The sequence below is a fragment of the Nuphar pumila genome, chromosome 12 (assembly GCF_984573655.1).
Source record: "Nuphar pumila chromosome 12, dmNupPumi1.hap1.1, whole genome shotgun sequence".
NCBI lineage: Eukaryota > Viridiplantae > Streptophyta > Magnoliopsida > Nymphaeales > Nymphaeaceae > Nuphar > Nuphar pumila.
The window spans coordinates 14,689,576-14,710,152 of record NC_143260.1 but is presented as its reverse complement, the minus strand read 5'-3'; positions in this window follow the sequence as shown (position 1 = coordinate 14,710,152).

Here is a 20,577-nt window from a genome sequence, read left to right as displayed (position 1 = left end):
TCTATTGAACTTATTTACCTATGTTTAAGGTTGTCAACGGGTCGGGTCAGGGTTGACCCAGACCCACCCATATAACTAATAAGCGGGTTTGGGTTTGATTAATTGTCGGGTCAAGCATTAAAAAAAAAACATATCCCACTAAATAACTTTGTTTGAAACCTCAAACCCGAGTTAATTTATTACCGGGTCGAGTCGGTCGCTTTGAAAATATAGGTTTAGAAAGTGTGGAAATACACCTTTTTTTATGACATTGTCGAAGAAAGATGCCTTGGTGTGTTGGCCGACACTTTAGACCTCGTAACCCGATGCTTGAAAATAAAAACCAAACCCATTCCCAAATTGAGTAGAGTTTTGCAAAAAAAAAATCCACTTAAAATCAAAACGGGTCTCAAAATTTTTTATCAGACCCGGTAATATAGAATCTTATTGCTTACAAGTTTGAAATAATTATTTATTTTATAAAATGAGTTAGTTCAATAGGTTTAGGGTATAAATTATATTATTTTCAATGCCAAAAATTATAGTTTTTGTGTGTGAATGAGTTGGATCGTGCTCACAAGAAAGGAGCCAAGCTTGAACAACCTTTGTTCGTTTCATTCCCTAGTAATAGGCCGTGTATCGCTAAACCACATCTCCGCTTTTATGGTGGGAGCTGTTAGTGCAAGTCTCCATATGTGTTGGCACGTTGCAAGTTCAAAACCCAATGGTATGTTGGGTAACTGATTGGGATCTGTTTAAACCCAGTTTGCCGTTAAAAAAAATGACAGAAAAATAAGCCAAAAAAAAGTTTTTATTATCATATTATAAAATAATAATTTAATAAATTTTGTTAATATACCCCTTCTTTTTTCTCTCTCTCCTCATTAATGACCCCTCAATGCTCTCTCTCTTTCCTCATTAATGATCCTTCAATTAATGCTCTCTATCTCTGCCCAAGGCGATGTATCGGTGTTTAATTGCCGGTTTGATCGGCGACTCGACGATTGAACGATTTTCAACGAAAATCGTGGTCGCCAAATCGTTGGCAAAGGAACTCGTGATCCGCCCTAATCGAAGAGGTTTCAAAGGGTCGGGTTTGGTTCGGATCCAGGTAAAATCGGACCAGATTTTTTGGTATGGCATCCGGTTTAAACTCAGGTTTAATCGGGTCTACTATAAGAGAAACCATACTGGACCTGATAAGAACTACATGAACCAGACCTGGATCATAGCCGATAAAATAATATTTTATTATTATTTTTACATTAAAAATTTGGAAACTCTGGTCGGTCCCAAGTCTTGTATAAAATTTCACAAACTATATCCAGGTCCATGTATTAATCCTACCTTGAGGTCTGGACCCGAATCTTCTTATTTGTCACTGTACCCAAACCCTATAGGGTTTGGTCTGGGTAAACCCTACCCGTTGACACCCCTACCCATGATACACGCATTTAACAACAACAACAACAACTACAACTACAACTACAACTACACCTTCATCCCAAAACTCTCAATTAAGCTCTCACATATCAATTGTGAACAATATCTTATTGTTCTACATTTCTTTAAATTTAAAAACCTGTAAACATCAAGTATTCATTTAAATGGTATTTATTTTATGTGGACAAATCACTGCTATGGTATGGACATGGAACTATCAGTGTCCACAGTGCAAAACTCCCACAGTACTCCCCCCTGCCCACGAGAGGTAATTTCCCATTTGACCTTGACCTTGTGGCAAAGGGCGTGCATCTTGGGTGTCGAACTCTCAACCTCTTTCAATGACAACCGTGAGCCGACCTACCTAACCGTGTTTGTTGATCCCATGTGGGCCATTTGGACTGTAGCTTGTGTGAGTTAAAAAGGGTCAACAAAAAATTCATCAAAGTTGTCTGCAACCTATAAAAAAGTTTTCTCTATATGTTAGCCTTTGTCACACGTGAGGAAGGGCATGTTTGAAAGGGAGAAAATGATAGGAAAAAATGCAATTTGAAAAGAAAAAATGATAACTTTTCCAACCATTTCAAACAAGAAAAAAAAATTTGAAAAAAAAAGGTTTTTTAAAAAGTGTGATCTTTGAAAAAAAAAATCCTCCACTTGAGGGTGAAGGAAAATTTTTATCAAATGTTTTTTTTTAATGCAATCATTCACCCACAACACATCTCATTCTATAAATTGCCACAAGAGCTTATTTCATCTTCATTCCATCACCACCACCACCATTTCTCTCCCTCTTTTTGTTTTTTCTCACATTTTTTCATTATGTTTTTTTTATGCTACACAAACAATCCAAAAATTTTCACTTAAAAAAGTTATCCTATCAAAACTGTAATATTTTTGTTTTTGCTTCCAAAAGTGCCTTGAGAGCTTGAAAAAGTAAAAGGTGAGAAAGTAAAAGTTGTGTCACTTGTAACTAACTTTCACAAGATTCTAAGGTAAAAATAAGCAAACACGATCGTAAGCTGACATGTTCTATTAACCTTGTGAAATTAATGTGATTGTTATTAATAATCACATGATCCAAAAATCACATGGCATTGCAAGTTTGCAACCAGATCACCTTTTGTCACGTACCCTATCATTGATTTGTACAATTATAGGGGTTTGACTGTGAGGTTCCATTATGAAGAATTCTTCTACCACTATTGTTTTCTGCAACCATTTCTTCCTCAATGCTTGGCTCTAGTTTTTACCCACTCATCACATAAAATAAGCAACTGCTGTTTTAGTATGTGACTTCCCTGTTTGGATAAGAAAATTGCCGAAGCCAGGGAAAACCCTGGGTGGGGCCACACGATTACCCAGACTTACTTGGCTCACTTCTAAAAGTTAAGAGCACACACACCTGTGTGTGTGTGTGTGCCAGTGGGGTTTAATCCGGGTCTTCAACTCAACACCTTCACAACCACCCTGCTGGCCACGAGGGGATTCTGCGGTGGTGAAGATGTGCACAATCAACACACAAACCAACACTAACTTGGTTGACCCAAACAGAATGTTGGCAGCTTGTTGACAGGACAGGACAGGACAGGACAGGACCTGAAGTGGCTTTGATACTTTTTTGAAGGAAAAATTAAGAGAGCAAACAGCAGTTTTGATGCCATACGAGTGACTTCAGACTTCAAACTTCAAAGGCATATGATGAGATCCCCTCCAAGATACTTTATTGGGTCTGTTCTGGTGGGCCTAGAATCACGACCAAAACTGAACCCGCTGGCCCATTTAGTAAATGAGCTGGGCCCCGCGCTCCCCACTTTGTCACACCTTTAGTTGTCCCATTGGACCTGTTTGTGCTCATCCACTTCTGGTTTAGGTAGACGTGTGGTATAAGTAGACGTGTAGGACCCCACCCCACCCGGCCCAGCCAGCCCGCCATGGTTCAAGGCTTGGGGCATATAAATTAGGCCCAAGCTCAGCCCGAACTGGGTTGACATAGGTTTGCCCCAAACCATGCGGCTCAGCACGTGTGTATATATAATATAATATAATAAGCCCGACCTGATGAAGCCCAGGGGCTTAACGGGCGGACCATGAGCTGGGTTTTTTCCAATGGGCTGGTCCGAACCGGCCCGTTACCCACCCCGACTGCCAAGCCCATGCCAAAATTTTAGGACTGTCTGGGCTGTAAAAAATGTGTCGGGTCTCGGGTCTCCGTCCCCAAGTTGTCTCAAGCCTGGTCCATGCCTTTATGTCGGAAAGGGCTCGACTATCACGAGATCCGAATCCGCATACAAACATATTGGGTTCGGACAACAGTGGTTATCCAGGCCTACTCAACCATCAGCAAAGACGGTTTCGGGTCAGGGTGTAACCCATGGTTAAGCCAAGCCATATTCTAGTTTTGTACAGAACTATCGGCATCACATGGGCTGGTTGTCCGTGGGCCTAATTGAGGCGATACGGCATTAGCTGGAATTGGGCCCTACCATGTAGATCTCATCAATACTAGGTTTGGGTCCCACATGTAGTTGGGCCAGGACTTAAAATTAGGGGTATCAATGGGTAGGATCTGGGTCTGCTACTGAACATGGATCTGATTTGTGGTGCTGGCGCTGGGTCTAAACCTGGGTCTAGTTGGACCCACCACAAGAGAAACCATACTCGGGTCCTATAAGGATTGAATGGACCAGACCTGAACCATACCATGTAAAATAATACCTTTTTGAATTGAAAAATAGCAGATCTTAATCAAAACTCGGTTCGGGTCTGGGTCTGGTATGAAATTTCACAACCATACCCTGATTCCACATATTAATCAGACTCCTTGAGTTAGCCGTGGATTTTAATTGGAGCTCCTTGTTTCTCACCAAACCCTGACTCTATAGGGTTTGGTACAGGTCAGTTTCGGGTCAAACCCTACTCATTGACACCCCTCATTTAAATAGTTTGGGCATTTGTATATCAGATCAAGATCAGGAATTTTCACGATCAAATATTTTAAAATTGAACTTCCAATCGATTGAGGAACAAGCCCAATCTAGCTAGTCCTGGATCCACATCCAAACCCAACTAAGCCAGGTCTGATTAAGGCTGTGGAACTAGTCCTGAGAGTTCAGTTTGAATTCTTTGGAAGATAACTATAACTGAGTCGATGTAAACTAGCCAACCAGCAGCCATCATTTTTTTTATGAGGAAGGAAATCCCTCACCGAGAACTGAGTCACCTAATGGGCTCACCTCCCTTCATATTGTGCATCATAATTCATTCTCCAATAGAGAGAGAATGCTTGAAGGACCCTGGACTTTAGGCTTCAGTGTTGAAAAAAGTTTCAAAAAATAGCATATTTGTAAAGTCTTTTGTGATTTATTATTTCCCACCAAAAGTGCTTTGAAAATGTTTAGTCCCATATCTAAGAGAGAGAAATTTTTCTGGTGCTTTAAATACAGTGTTTGTTCTCTATACTTTATTTTGGTAAACCTTGTGTGCTAGAGTGACTTGTGGACATTGCTGCGTTTCATGTAGGAACCGGTGCACCATTCATGCACACGTAATGTGGCGTTTTGATGGCACACTTTGCATTTTTTGCACACTTTGCATTTTTTTGACTTTCTGTTTGACCAAGCTATGTGTTTATTACTTTCTGTTTTTTGAATGTTTGATCATTTGAAAGACTTTAGAAATGCATTTATATGTAGCGTTTATGGGGCGTTGTTGTTAGACGATTTTGAAGGTCCTTAATCGTTAGTCAAAGACAAGTGTTCGTTTAGGCTTATTTTTGTTCAATTTTCAAACTACTGGATTTATGACCTTTAATTTCATTTATCACGAAAACGTCATGGCCTTCTAAAGTCTATAAAATTCTTCATTTTTTGTGTTTTGGATCATAATATTTTCTAATTCTAAAGCTACTTTGCACTTTTTGGATTTTCTTTTTTACCAAGACGTTTTTTGATCAAGCCATTTTTTGACTTTTCATTTTTTAGGAGACTTTAAAAATGCATTTATTTGTAACATTTATTGGAAGCATTGTGATAGTTGAACAATTTTGGAGGTCCTTGATCGTTAGTCAAAGGCAAGTGACTGTTCAGAGTCATTTTCGTTTAATTTTCAAACCGTTGAATTTATGACATTTAATTTTATTTATCACAAAATCGTCTTGGCCTTCTAAAGCCTATAATGTTTTTCATTTTTTATCTTTTACATCATCATATTTTCTGATCCTCAAGCTACTTTACACATTTTTGTCTTTTCCTTTGACCAACCCATTTTTTGACTTTTCATTTTTTGAAACACTTTAAAAATGGATTTAAATATAGTGTTTATGGGGCATTGTGACTGTTGAACGGTTTTGAAGGTCCTTAATCGTTAGTCAAAGGCGGTTGAGCTTTCAAGGCAATTTTCATTCAATTTTCAAACCATTGGATTTATGACCTTTAATTTTATTTATCACAAAAATGTCTTGGCCTTCGTAAAATCTATACAAATTTTTATTTTTCATCTTTTATATCATTATATTTTTTGATTTTCAATCTAATTTGCACTTTTTTGTTTATATATAGCGTTTAAAGAGCATTATGAATGTTGGATGGTTTTGGAGGTCCTTGATCGTTAGTCAAAGGCAGGTAATTGTTTAAAGTCATTTTCGTTCAATTTTCAAACCGTTGGATTTATGACCTTTAATTTCATTTATCACAAAAGTGTCTTGGCCTTCTAAAGTATATAAATTTCTTTATTTTTTGTCTTTTGGATTATCAATTTTTTTATTCTCAATCTACTTTGTACTTTTTTGACTTTTTGTTTGATCAAATTGTTTTTTGACTTTCTATTTTTTGAAAAACTTTAAAAACACATTTATATGTAGCATCTAAGTGGCATTGTGATTGTTGGATGGTTTTAGAGGACTTTGATAGTTAGTCAAAGGCAGGTGACCGTTTAGGGTTATTTTTGTTCAATTTTCAAACCATTGGATTTATAACCTTTAATTTTATTTATCACAAAAGCGTCTTGGCCTTCCTAAAGTCTATAAATTTCTTTATTTTTCAATTTTAGATCATCGGATTTTTTATTCTCAAGCTACTTTGCACTTTTTTGACTTTTCGTTTGACCAAGTCATTTTTTGACTTTCCATTATTTGAAAGACTTTTAAAATACATTTATATATAATGTTAATGGGGCATTGTGACTGTTCAACGGTTTTGAAGGTTCTTGATCGTTAGTCAAAGACGGGTGACTATTCAGGGTCATTCTCATTCAATTTTAAAACCGTTGGATTTATTACCTTTAATTTCATTTATCAAAAAAAAGTCTTGGCCTTCCTAAAGTCTATAAATTTATTCATTTTTTTCTTTTTGGATTATCAATTTTTTTATTATCAAGTTACTTTGCACTTTTTTGACTTTCTGTTTGACCAAGCTTTTTTTTGACTTTCTATTTTTCAAAAAAAATTAAAATTGTATTTATATATAGCATTTATGAGGCATTGCGATTGTTGGAAGGTTTTAGAGGTTCTTGATCATTAGTCAAAGGTGGGAGACGGTTCAAGGTAATTTTTGTTTAATTTTTCAAATAGTTGGATTTATGGCCTTTAATTTTATTTATTATAAAAACATCTTGGCCTTCCTAAAGTCTATAAATTTCTCTATTTTTCGTCTTTTGGATCATCCAATTTTTTTATTCTCAAGCTAGTTTAGACTTTTTTGACTTTTTTTTTACCAAGCAATTTTTTGACTTTTCATTTTTTGAATGGTTTGACTGTTTGAAAGACTTTAAAAATGCATTTATATGTAGCGTTTATAAAGCATTATGACTGTTGGACGGTTTTGGAGGTCCTTGATCATTATTTAAAGGCAGTTGACTGTTTAGGATCATTTTCGTTCAATTTTTAAACCATTGGATTTATGACCTTTAATTTCATTTATCACAAAAATATATTGCCCTTCCTAAACTTTATAAATTTTTTTATTTTTTGTCTTTTGGATCTTCAAATTTTATGATTCTCAAGATACTTTGCACTTTTTTGACTTTTCATTTGATCAAGCCATTTTTTGACTTTTCATCTTTTGAATGATTTGATCATTTAAAAGACTTTAAAAATACATTTATATGTAGCATTTATGGGGCAGTGTGACTCTTAGATGGTTTTGGAGGTCTTTGATCACTAGTCAAAAGAGGGTGATTATTCATGTTTATTTTTGTTCAATTTTCAAACTATTGGATTTATGATCTTTAATTTCATTTATCACAAAAATGTCTTCGTCTTTCTAAAGTTTATAAATTTTTTCATATTTTGTCTTTTGGATCATTAGATTTTCTGATGCTCAAGCTTTCGCTTTCTATTCTTTTGTTCTTGATTTGGCTTATCAAGTTCAAGTGATCTTGTGAAGCAGTAACTCTTTTTAGGTCCAAGCCTAGTTATATCTTGAGAACTTTGTCATAATAAACCCTTTTTGCGTCTTTAGAATTCTCGAAATAAGACGATTTGAGTTCTAAAGATAGCGATCTTAAAAATATGCCTTTAAGCTTGGAATCTCAATTTTTTTAAATCCTATTTTTGGTCACCAATTGTTCCAACACTTAGAACATCAGATTTGATGTGGGGTTGAGGTACTAATGTGACACAGGCCCCATGCCGGTATCCAAGCTGTATCAAATATACTGGAGGTTGTATCTTGGATCTGGATCCTTATTTTGTGCAATAGAAGGGAGAGAGGGGAGGATATGAAACCTCATCTGGGGAATTGGATATGAGATCCTCAAATTTTTTTTTATCTGAACTTATTCCTGGTATCAAATGCACTTTAAGATCACCGTTGTGTTTGTGTGTCATGTAACAAGAAGGCGCTAAGTGGAAGATGCTTTTTATGGACAATTAAAATGGTACCCCTGTCTTCCACAACTATTGAAAATTGCCATTAACTATGATTTTAAATTATGTTGTATTGGATGTCAAATCCTTCTTAATTCTTTTGAATGAGAGATTTGACATCTGCTTTTTGATCCACCGGGACCGGGGTTGGTATTGAAAACCATCATGCCATCAATCATGATTATCTTTGCTCCCTCTGCCACTAAAATGTTAGTGAGAAAAAATGGAAGGCAACATTGAATTTGACTATCATTTTTTGTGAAGAAAGCAAGCCTTACATTTGCCTTGTAATGATGGGACCTAAGAAAACACAAGGGTTTTTGGCATGTTTGCTTTTGTCACAGGTGGAGACAAAAATCGTTTTTTTTACTAGGAGAAATTGCCCCAGGCGCAAAAACCTAGTTGCATTGTTTCAGCCTTCCATACTTTGGATCACACTGTCCTGTCAGTGTAAAACTTCTAGGGCTTATCCCTCGATCCTAGAGAATCACAAGCTTTGTTGCAGAAAAGATCACAATTAAGAAAATAGAAACTATGATTGATGGTTACAAGGTCAATCTTAAGATTAACTTTAACAAGATTCAAAGAAAAATTAATTATAGTTGACAATCACAATTTGTACTTTTCCCATGTTTCACTAATCTTGAGAAAGTGTTGTGATTATGATTTACAATCTTAAGATCTTAAGAAAATTTAATAACCACGGGGATTGCAAATATACCCTTCATGTGTTCTTGTTATAATCCTTTGTTTTTTTTGGCATGAAAATGCACCTTCAAAATTTGATAAATGGTATATTTTTTACTTTTCCCACCTCTTGTATTATTGAAAAGCAATCCAGCATTTTTGTTGCTACAATAGGACTAAGAAAAAATAAGGGTTTTCCCACATGTTTTTGTTTTTGTGAAATTGCTGAATGTCTTCTGACAATCTCTCTCTCCTTGTCTTCTTTTTTTCATAAAGTTTTTTTTTAATAAAGAACGTTAAAACTAGTTGTGTTGGCTTTGCTTGCCACTTACAGTTGCTTTTTCAATAGTATAAGCCCGTGATGTACCTTGTTACAGAATCAGATTTGAATCCACCAAATTCATATCCTTTGATTAGATCCAATTCAATTGAGATGTTAAATAGAAATGAGATAAAAGAAGCCGACACGTTGGAAGTGTCCAGTTTGGTGATGCATCAAATGGAAAGGAGATCAAGGAAGCGCACAAGTTGTAAGAGTCTAATGAAATTGTGGATGTAGAAGGGAAGTTCTTGTAAAAAGTCACAATTAGTGAGAATTCCCTATTGTAAAAGGTTACCAAGTGTAACAAGAGACTTAATGAGAAACACATTGAATAGGTTTCTAATCTCGAGTACTCTATAAATGAACCTCAAGGGAAACACCCACACATGACTTTCAGTGTGGTGTGACTATCATCGTGGAAGTAGGTCTATATGTGTCAACATGTCGGATTTGGTTCGAACTCATGTGAAAGCAGACCCAAACCTGACTTTAGATGATGTTATCGGGTCTAATCGGATCCATCATAAGAGAAACCATACCTGAATCCTCTAAGGATTACATGAACCAGACTCGGACAACACCCTCAAAAATATTATTATTATTTATCATTTTTACAGTGAAAATTTTTGGATCTTAATCGAAACTCAGGTTGGCCCTGAGTTTGGTATAAAATTTCATAAACCATACCCGACTCCAAACATTAATCAGACCCTTCAAGTTTGACCCGGATTTTAATTGAGCCTTCTTATTTATCACCAAACCCTAACCCTATAGGGTGTGGTATGGTCGGGTTCAGGTCAAACCTGACCCATTGACAACCCTAGGTCTTGGTTTTCGATATTATATTTACTTTGTTGGTGCATATTCGAAATGTACTTCATGTTGAAAAATAAATATGATGCCTTATGTACTTTTCAAAAAATTAAGTGTATGTTGAGAATGCATCAGACAAGCAAATCAAGTTCCTTTACTCTAATTAAATTAAGGTGAATGGTATATAGCTATAACTAAATTTCTTGATTCATGTGGCATAAGACACCCTATTGTGTCCCCACACACATGAGCAAAATGAGAGTTTAGAGAAAAAACATCATCATATTGTAGGCACTGCCCTTACTCTTATGGCTCAATCAGGTGCTAGTCAAAATTATTGGCCATATACTATGCAGATTAGGGTTTATTTGATTAATCGACTTTTGTTACCGATTACAGATAAAAAGAGTCCTCTTGAGGTTTTGCTGAAGAATCCACATTATTATAATTGTCTCGAAATCTTTTGATGTTGTTGTTATTCGTGTTTGCATCCTTTTAGAAATCATAAGTTGAATTTCAAATCTACTATGTGTTTTTTTGGGATATAGCAATTGGTATAAGATATATTTCTTGATCTAAAAAATAAGAAAATTGTAATTTTTCAACAGGCTTTTGATGAGTCATACTTCCCATGCAAAGAGCTTCTTCATCCCGTTACCTCTCCTAGACCAACCCTATTCCCTTAAGTGGGCCAGTTTCTACTCCCCACCCACTATCCCCACTCCCAGCCAACCTACGTCCAACCTCACTCACGAGTCTCACACTAATGATCTACCTATGCCCTCTCCTACACATTCGATGTCACCTACTCTTGACCCTAGTAGCCCTGCTCTAGACAGTAGCCCCACCCTTATTATACTTCCAGCCCCCATTCAGACTCATCACATGTTCATCAGCTTTCAAGATGATACACTTAAACCTAAATGTTATTTCTCTACCAAATATCCTCTCCTGCAAGCCCTTTGATTGAACTCTATCTTGAACCCACCTCTTTTGCTAAAGCTCAAAAAGACCACAGGTGACTTATTGCAATGGTTGATGAATATGTTGTTCTCTTAAAGAACCAAACATTGTCTCTTGTTCCTCAGCATTCCTCACACAATGTGACTGAATGCAAATGAATTTATAAAATTAAAAAGAAGGCAGATGGCGCTCTTGAACTCTATAGAGCTTACCTCATTACAAAAGGTTTTGATCAGCAAGAGGGTATTGATTATTTTGATAACTTTATCTCAATCCTTAAACCCACTACTATTTGATTGATACTTTTTATAGTTGTCAGTTTTGGATAAGAAGTTCACCAACTTAAACTTGATGTAAATAATGCCTTTTTAAATGATCTACTTGAAGAAGAAGTTTATATATATGATACAACCTTCTGGATTTCAGGATTCTCAGCAACCACATCATGTTTGTCAATTGCACAAGGCTTGGTACAGTCTTAAGGAAGCTCCACGTGCCTAATTCCAAAGGCTTAGCTCTTGCCATGCTATTATGGGTTTTCGACGGTCTAAGGCAGATTTGTCTCTTTTCATATTTAATAATGGCTCAATGTTGATGATATTCTTATTACTGAAAATTTCTCTAAGTGTATTTGCCCTTTAATTGATTGCTTAAACAAGACTTTTTGCTCTAAAAGATTTGGGCATCTTACATTTTTTCTTAAGCATTAAGCTTCCTTCAACCCCAAGGACTTAACCAATGCCCACACCCATAGCAATCAACTCCAACTTCTCCGCACTGATGGGTGACGCTTTTGATGACCCTACTTTGTATTGCAGTGCAGTCGGTGCTCTCCAATATTGAACTCTTATCTATTCTGATTTGGCTTTTACTGTTGATAAAGTATGCATCTTCCAACTCATGATCACTAGAAGGCTGTTAAGAGGATTCTACAGTATTTGAAGAATAGGTATCATCTTGGCTCCTTTTCCTTGATGCTGATTGGGCTGGTGCTTATGTTGTTTTCATTGGGTGTAATTTAATTTTCTATAAGACCCGAAAGCAACCAGTTATTGCTCGTTCCAGCATGAAAACTGAATATCGTGCTCCTACCAACACTGAGATGCTGAAGTTACATGGATTGACTATCTCATGCCTGAGTGAATTGAGCTATCAGTCACCCATGCCTTCAACTATTTGGTGCAATAATGTTAGTACCTGTCAACCCTATCTTGTATTCTCGAAGCAAATACATCGAACTGAATGTTCATATTTTGCGTGTCAAAGTTGCGAAAGGCAAGCTTGGTGTTCATTATCTTCATACATATTGAAGAACAAAATTGTTGATCTACTCACAAAACTACCCACTTTGTTTGGTTTGCTTACCTCAGATCCAAGCTCACGTGCAATAGAGCTTATTGAGTTTGTGAGGGATGTTAGAGGATCAGATTTAAATCCACCAAATCCAGACCAGATGTTAAATGAAAAGGAGATAAAAGTCCACACGTTGGAAGTGTCCAGATTTGATGAGGCATCAAATGGAAAGGGCACAAAGGAAAACTCACACTTTGGAAGAGTCCAATGAAATTGTGGATGCAGAAAAGAAGTTGGGGTCTTGTAACAAGTTACCAGCAGGGAGGGGCTCAGTTTGTCCGGTAGGAGCAGCTAGTGCACGTCACCTTGTGTTGGGACATTGCAGGTTCAAAACCCGATGATATAGTTGTATAACTGGTAGGGGTCTGTCTAACCCCAGCTTGTCTTTCAAAAAAAAAAAAAACGTCACTAAAAGTGCGGATTCCCTATCTTAAAAGGTTAACCAAGTGTAACAAACTTTGAATGTCTCTAATCACATGTACTCTATAAACGAACCTCAAGGGAAACACTCACACATGACTTTAGGTGTGGAGTGACTATCATTGTTTACGTAGGTCTATTGATCGAACCACATTAAATTGAGTGTTTTATTAACGGTTAACCCCTTTCCCCTATGGAGTCGCCTTGTGCATAAGCAAGGGGCATAATCAAGGGCGTAGCTAGGGGGGGGCAGGACTGGGCTGTAGCTTAGTCCTGCCTCCCGAAACAGTTAATTTTTTTTTGTTTTTTTTTTTAAAGCCCAGTCCTAGCCCAGCCCTGATTCCATATAAAATAGATTTTTATCCATTTTTGTAGCCCAGTCCAGTCCTAGCCTAGCCCTGACTCCATATGAAATAGATTTTTATCCATTTTTGTAGCCCAGTCCTAGCCCAGCCCTGACTGCAGCAAATAGTTTGATTTGTGCATATGAAATAGATTTTTATTAATAATTGTAGCCATTTTTTATTTTATCTAAAAAAAAAAAATTTTGGGGGCGCTGCCCCCACATGAATCCTAGCTACGCCCCTGGGCATAATGCCGTTGCCTCTCTTTCATTCTCTTCCCTAATACCTCCACAATTAACTCTGGCCATCAAGTTTGAAGCCCATATTATTCTAAGTTGGATTGAGATAGCTTGATGGTTAAGTGAAACTGTCACAATCGAGGTGTCTTGTGTTCGAAACCCACCTTGGTTATTCCCCAGCTTTACCTATAAAAAAAAGTCCTGGAACCACAAGTTGGTGCCCATTGTTTAAGAGATTCTGCGAGCAAACACGATGTTATTTGGAATAAAAAAGTAGATTGAGCCTTCGGAAGAGAATCTAGCAAGCCAATGAGATCTCTTTGAGAACAGGGGACTCCTCCATTGTTGATAACGAAACAAATAAATGAGCGTTGCCTATCAAAAAATAAATAAATAAATAAATTAGTAAGTGCTTTCATTAGCTTTTTCAAATGTGAAAACATAGTTGAAAGGCCTGTTTGGAATCTCGGCGCTGGGATGGGCATTTATGTATTTGGTGCTTCCGAAGCAAAATCTTGGTCAAACGCCGGCCATGGTAGTTTTGGTTTGAAATCTCGGCGCTAGGATGGACATTTATGCATTTGGGATGGGAAGTGAGTCCATTTCTTCTTTGTATTTACACTAAAGGATGAATTTGGTGGTACTACTCCTACTTCCTTAAATTGCCACTTACTCAAATGCATAAACTCCATAAATGCTCATCCAACCTATCGATCCCAAACAATTCATAAAACTTAGTTTAACATATCTTTTTCTAAAAAACTTTGAAAGACAAAAAAAAAAAGAAAAGAAAAACTCATTTTTTTCAAAGTATTGGGAAAAAACTTTATTTAAATTTTTATTCTATTTTTAGATATGTTCTTACATATTTTTCAAATATAAATGCACCATTGCATTATCTTGAGAAAACAAAATTTTTCTTAAAAATATCATGAGATTATCCCTGGTTGAAAAAATCTCCCAAACCAAGATTTGAGACCATGACATTGACCACACAAGCGCATTGGACCACAAATAGATCCGATTATTCAGAAGTTTCAAAGGAAAAGATAAAAGAATGGGGACGTGTCTAGTCATGAAAAAGACTCACAAGGCGGTTCGAAAGTGATATTTTGTAGTTTTTTTTATCTATTCGTATTATGACGTCATTCTAGCATCAAGAATGCTACCTGTGGCGTGAAGCCGCGGGGTTAGAGGTCTTTGTAGAAAAGTCTAAGGATGTTTAGGTAACAGCCTAGAGTTCAAAAAAGAGGGCGGGAGTAAAAAAGAATCGACGGCGGCAAAAGCAACAGGGTCATCCATCAACGGTGGTGGTCCCCCAGCCGTTGATTGGAAAAGATTTGTTGGACAGGACGAAAGAGTCCAAAACATCTGTGGGTAATCTCCTCCGTCGGTTGCTCCACACGTGGAGCGATGGACGACTTGGATCCCGTCGTTAACGGTGCCTTTGTTTCTCGGGTTACTGCGTGTCGGCTTTTTGGAGCGGTGCAGTTCAGGCGATTGGGCGCTCGGTTGGCGCACTTTTGTCGGCTTTCGATCGGCGCGCCTCGCTCTGCTAGCGACCAACGCGGGATTCGCCGCCGATTCGGCTTGAGCTTTCAGCGGCTCAGTGTGGATCGGCGGATGGCTACCGACCCGGGGTGGGTCCGAATGTGAGTATCGTGAACAAACCTTATAGTTACGATGTGGGTGAAAAAATGAGATCGAATCAGGTCAGTGTGAGATCTGACAGTAGAGCTCCTTTGGAAACGGCCTATATGAGTGTAGGGATGGCAGAGGGGGGGAGAGGGGTGTGCCGGGCGGAAATGGGGCCCCACCCCGCCTCGTCCTGTTTGGACCGCGGATGGAGGACATGAAATCGAGATGGAGGTTAAAATCAAAATCCGTGTAGGGATGGACTTATGCTTTTCCTCACCTTGCCTCGCCCCTTCCGGGCTCTGATCCTTCTTTAGGGATGGCTGTGGACCGAGGGGAAACAGGGCCCCGCCCTGTTTGGACCGGGGATGGAGGTTAAAATTAAAACCCGTGCATGGATGGAGGGTAGTATTTTGAGACAGGGTGGGGATGAAGACCTTGTCCTCCACCCCCACCCTGGTCTGCTGCCATCCCTATATGAGTGAGAAGCCCATCATTTTGATGGGCCATATTTTTTTTTTCTGATGTTGTTTGTCTTTAGGAAGAATGGCATCTGAATTGATTTAAAAATGAAAGGCTTACAATGAGCCTTCTTCACTGTTTGATGGGTATTGTTAATATTTAAGATCAACTACATCAAAGGCGCCTCTTACTCTTGAAAAAAAAAATGGGAGTAGCAGGTAAAAGTAAGGCTATCAATAGGCTGGGTTTGTGTTGTGTACCCAACTAGACTGGACCTGAATACTCGACTATGGACGTGGAAAAATACTGACCCAAATATTAATCGGGTTGACTTGGATCCGACCTAAATAATGTGGGGCGGGGTTGGGTTACGATTATTGTTAGAAATCCTACTTGACTTGGTCTGACACATGTATTTTATATGCATTTTTAGTGAATACAAGCTCTTTAAATTATATGAATTTAGCTTTGAGATTTCGGTTTCTTGACACAATAAATTATACGTCTTCACCCTTACCCCGTCTCAAAATCCTGCCTTCCATCACTGCCTCCATCTGTGCATGTTTTTCATTCCTACCTCCATCCCGGTTTCATGTCTTTTATCTCCGTCCAAATGGGGTCAGGCGGGGTGGGGCCCCATTTCCCCTGGGTCTATTGCCATCCCTAAAGAAAAATTGGGGATGGGGCGAGGCGGGGATCATGATGGGCATGGGGCGGGGCAGGAAAAAATGTAAGTCCATCCCCGCACGGGTTTTGGTTTTAACCTTCATCCCTGTTTAATGTCCTCCATCCTTGGTTCAAACCCGGCGAGGTGGGGCGGTGCCCTGTTTCTCCTCTGTCTATTGCCATCCCTAAAGAAGGATTGGGGATGAGGTGGGATCGGGGCGGGGCGAGGGAAAGCATAAGTCCATCCTTTCACAGGTTTTTATTTTAACCTCTATCCCTGCCTCTATTCACGTTTCATGTCCTCTATCTTCGGTTCAAACGGAGCAAGGCGGGACCCATTTTCCCCGTTCCACTGCCATGCCATCCCTACTACTAAGTGAGATATGTAATGCCTTCAAGATGGAGGTTTTAATAAAATTAATGTGGTTTTTTTATTTTATTATTTTAAGCACTTGTTGTAAAGAAAGGTCCATCTCAGAGATGAACGGAGATAACAGCTGTATTAGAGAGACATCTTTATGACGCCAACATGCAGCAGACTTCTGTATTAAAAAATAGAACCAAATTAATCGTGCGCGTTTGTGGTAACGGACCTTGGACATGGACCTTGGGCAAGCCAAAACAATATCCGATTTATAATTGGATGCTGATACGGCTTTGATTTTGTGATTATTTATCGCAATAATATTGCGGTATTTTTAATTTATTGCGAAATTTACTTTTGTTTTTTGGTTTGTGTTTCTTTTTCTTTTGGGTTTTTAGCAAGACACCCCGCCCTCCCACCTCCTGCCCGGCTTTACCTTTTCCTTTCTCCTCTGTTCTGTGCCTCTCAACGACGGAACCCTAGCGACTGGCGGTGAGGTTTTCCGGTGTAGCGTGGCTGCGTGAGGCGTCGGAGGGTGGCAGCGGTGCGGTAACTGACCGGTAAGTCCTAACTTTCTCTCTCTCTCTCTCTCTCTCATTGATTCGGTGATGAACCAGAAACAAGGCATTATCTCATTTAAGTTGTTGGTTAGTACGAGAGTGATGGGGGTCTTCGCCCTTTATGGATCTTCAGTTCATGACCATTTTCAGTTTTGCCTAGAATGATATGATAGGAACGAAAACATTGTTGATTTTCTTGCCGTTCTGAACTTTCATCACTATGGGTTGACAGGGTGTTAAAATCCAGCGAGCTTCTTCTAGTTCCAATTTCCCGCATCTTTCTCTCTCTTTGCGTGTGAATTTTCTGAAAAGGATAAAAAAGCCATTAGAAGAATACGATGGGGGGAAACGAAGGATTGTGATGGAAAGGATCGTGGACAACCAGAAGAGGCACGTTTGCTTCGCAAAAAGGAAGAAAGGACTCTTCAAGAAAGCGCGGAAGCTCTGCACCCTCACTGGAGGCAGCATCGCCATCATCTGCTTCACTCCTTCAGGGAATTCCCACACCTTTTGCTACCACGATAGCCATGGAGACTAGGACCACGACCACCAACAACTCCATTCCATCTGTGTTTTATGGGGCCTGAGGCCGAGGAAAGAAATAGGCCCCTTATTAATAGTTGGAGTTTAAGGACAGGGTCTTGAAATTTTTTGAGCCCCTATTAAAAATGGGCTCCTTAAAAATAGGCTCCCCTATTAATAGTAGAAGTTCGGGGGCAGTGCTTCAGATTTTTTTGAGCTCCTTATTAATAGTAGGAGTTCGAGGGCAGCGCCTCTGATTTTTTTGGGGTCCCTATTAAAAATGGAATCCCTATTAAAAATGAGCCCCTAAATTTTTTTTTTGGCCCAAGAGCCCTGAGACCCAAGTCTCATTGGCCTCTTGACAGGTCCGGCTCTGATTCCATCATCCAACAATACTATAACTACCACCATGGATTCACCACCACCACCCACCCACAATCACCGATCGCCCAAGCAAAAGCAGAGGAGGAGGAGAAAAGGGGAAGTTCCTACTGCGAGGTTCTCCGACAACTCGAGGCCCATAAGGAGAAGAATTGAGTGCTGCTGCATCTGTTGTTTGGGTCGGGGGGGTCGGCGGGGAAGAGATGGAGATGGGGATGGAGTTTGCAGTAGGAACCAGCAACTACTCCGGCGATCTCAACGGCAGCGGTGAGAATGGTGGTGATCATTGAGGTTGGAGTAGGAGGGATGAGTCCCAACAGAGTCAGACCTGTCAAGAGGCCAATGAGACTTGGGCCTCAGGGCCCCTGGGCCAAAAAAAAAATTTAGGGGCCCATTTAAGAATTCCATTTTCAATAGGGATCCCAAAAAAATTGGAGGCGCTGCCCTCGAACTCCTACTATTAATAGGGGGCTCAAAAAATTCTTAGGCGTTGCCTCCGAAGTCTTACTATTAATAGGAGGCCTATTTTTAGGGAGCCCATTTTTAATAGGGGGCTCAAAAAATTTCGAGGCCCTGCCCCCGAACTCTTACTATTAATAAGGGGCCCATTTTTTCCCTCCGCCTCAGGCCCCATAAAACACAGGTACGGCCCTGAGTCCCAACTCCCTTCCCTCGTCGGCGATGGTTTCTGATTATGCTTATTTTGATTATTCCATTGTTTCATTAACTTTATTTTTTGTGTATTTGTGCAATTGCTGTTCAGAAGGTCATCAAATTGTAAATACCTGCATTTATTTTTAATTTTTGTGAATACATTTTTTTAATTGTTATGATGGGATATGCTTTTCTTTCTGGGATTGCTTTTCATGTGCTATGTTTGTTTTTATAGATTTGTAATCCTAGTTATACACCATGTACTCCTTGCAAAATAGCATGTAAGCAACTGTATCTGAAGCCATATATCTTTTGATTGCTAATTAAGAAGTCAATAAGGGCATAACTCCAAAACCAAGAAAAGATACTTGGGCAGTTGACCATTAAGAGTTATGGAGATTATAATATTTTGTGTGATTTTTTGTTTATTGTAATATAGTTTCTATATCTTTCCTGTATATCTTGCAAACTGTAAAATAGCAGAAATGTATTTTGTTGATCCGAGCTGAACTGAACTGCCTGGTACTCCTGACTTGGCCTAGGCTGGCTGCAGTTTTAGTCTTGTCTGCAAGTGAGCATGCATCAGTGTGTGATGTTCATGCAATTTGGAGAGCCTGAAGTGCATTTTCAACAAAATAGAGCTTAAAAGATTAATCATTCCAGTTTCCATGTCATAATGCTAAAAGATTGCCTTTGTTGATGTTTTACAGTAGAAAACTTTTCTCAATTTATAAACAAGAAATAGAAACTGATTTCATAGGAAAAAATTAATAAATAGTCCCATATGGTTTGCTTGTTAATTAATTATAATCCCGTGGAAAGAAAAAGCTTGTATGGTATCATCTTTTCTTTAAGGGCTTGTTTGTTTCATTGGAATGTCATTTCTTATGAAAAATGACTCTTTTCCCATAGTGGCTGAAACAAATGCGGGACGCAGAAAGCAGCCAGCCACATGGGCCCCATGTTTTCCCTTGGTTTTTACTTGGAAACACTTTTGTAACACAACCACCCCTTCCCCACTCCATACAGGAAGCCTTTTCTCGCGGGAAAGTGAGGGCCCACAGTGCCTGGTTGTTTCCTGTGGGGGCCGTTAGAACAAAAAGGCCCTAAGATTCTCGTGTGTTGCACCTTCTGGAAGCCCAAGGACAAATCCAAATATTTGTTTAAGATTTTTGAATGCCCATATACTGAGTCAGTTCAAGTGAAACAAATCTATCTGCAACGCAACAACCTGCTTGATGGACCTCCTAATGTAGAGCACGGAGTAAGCCAGTAACTGTACCTCATCTAGGCGAACACTAATTAGCACACATAAATCTTTTGCTTGATTTATATTTTTGACACTGTTGTTGCAGGAGATTCTGCTTAAAGCATTAATCATTGCTAATCAATCACGTTTTCAACAAACAAACGTTTTGGTTGGTTTCCAAGATATTTAAATCCTTCTAATCTTATTTGTTAAAACTTACAAAGTAACACATAAAGATATCACATCACAAGGGTATGTTTGATGCACCTTTCCCAGCATGATTCGGACCAAAATCTCTCTGGGAATGGGGATTTCCAACAAACGTTGGACGCGGCGGACGGCGTTCTGTGTGTCTGCCGCGTCCTTAAACATATGAACTTTTCGTTCCACCCTTCCCCCTGTTACAAAAGTAATAGGGATGAGAGGAACGAAATTCTCGACGGGTGCGCCTCAACTTTGCCATCGGGGCTTCGTCCACCCCTACCTTCCTTGACTTTCCGTCTCACCTCTTGCCACCTGAGCGAGAACCACCACCACCAGAGGAGGGCATCACACAATCCTCCCCCACAGTTGTGTTGCCTCTGCAAAGGGTGCCCCTGTCTCTTTGCCGCCACTGTGTTGCTGTTGAGACTCGTCTTTGTCACAACCCACCACCA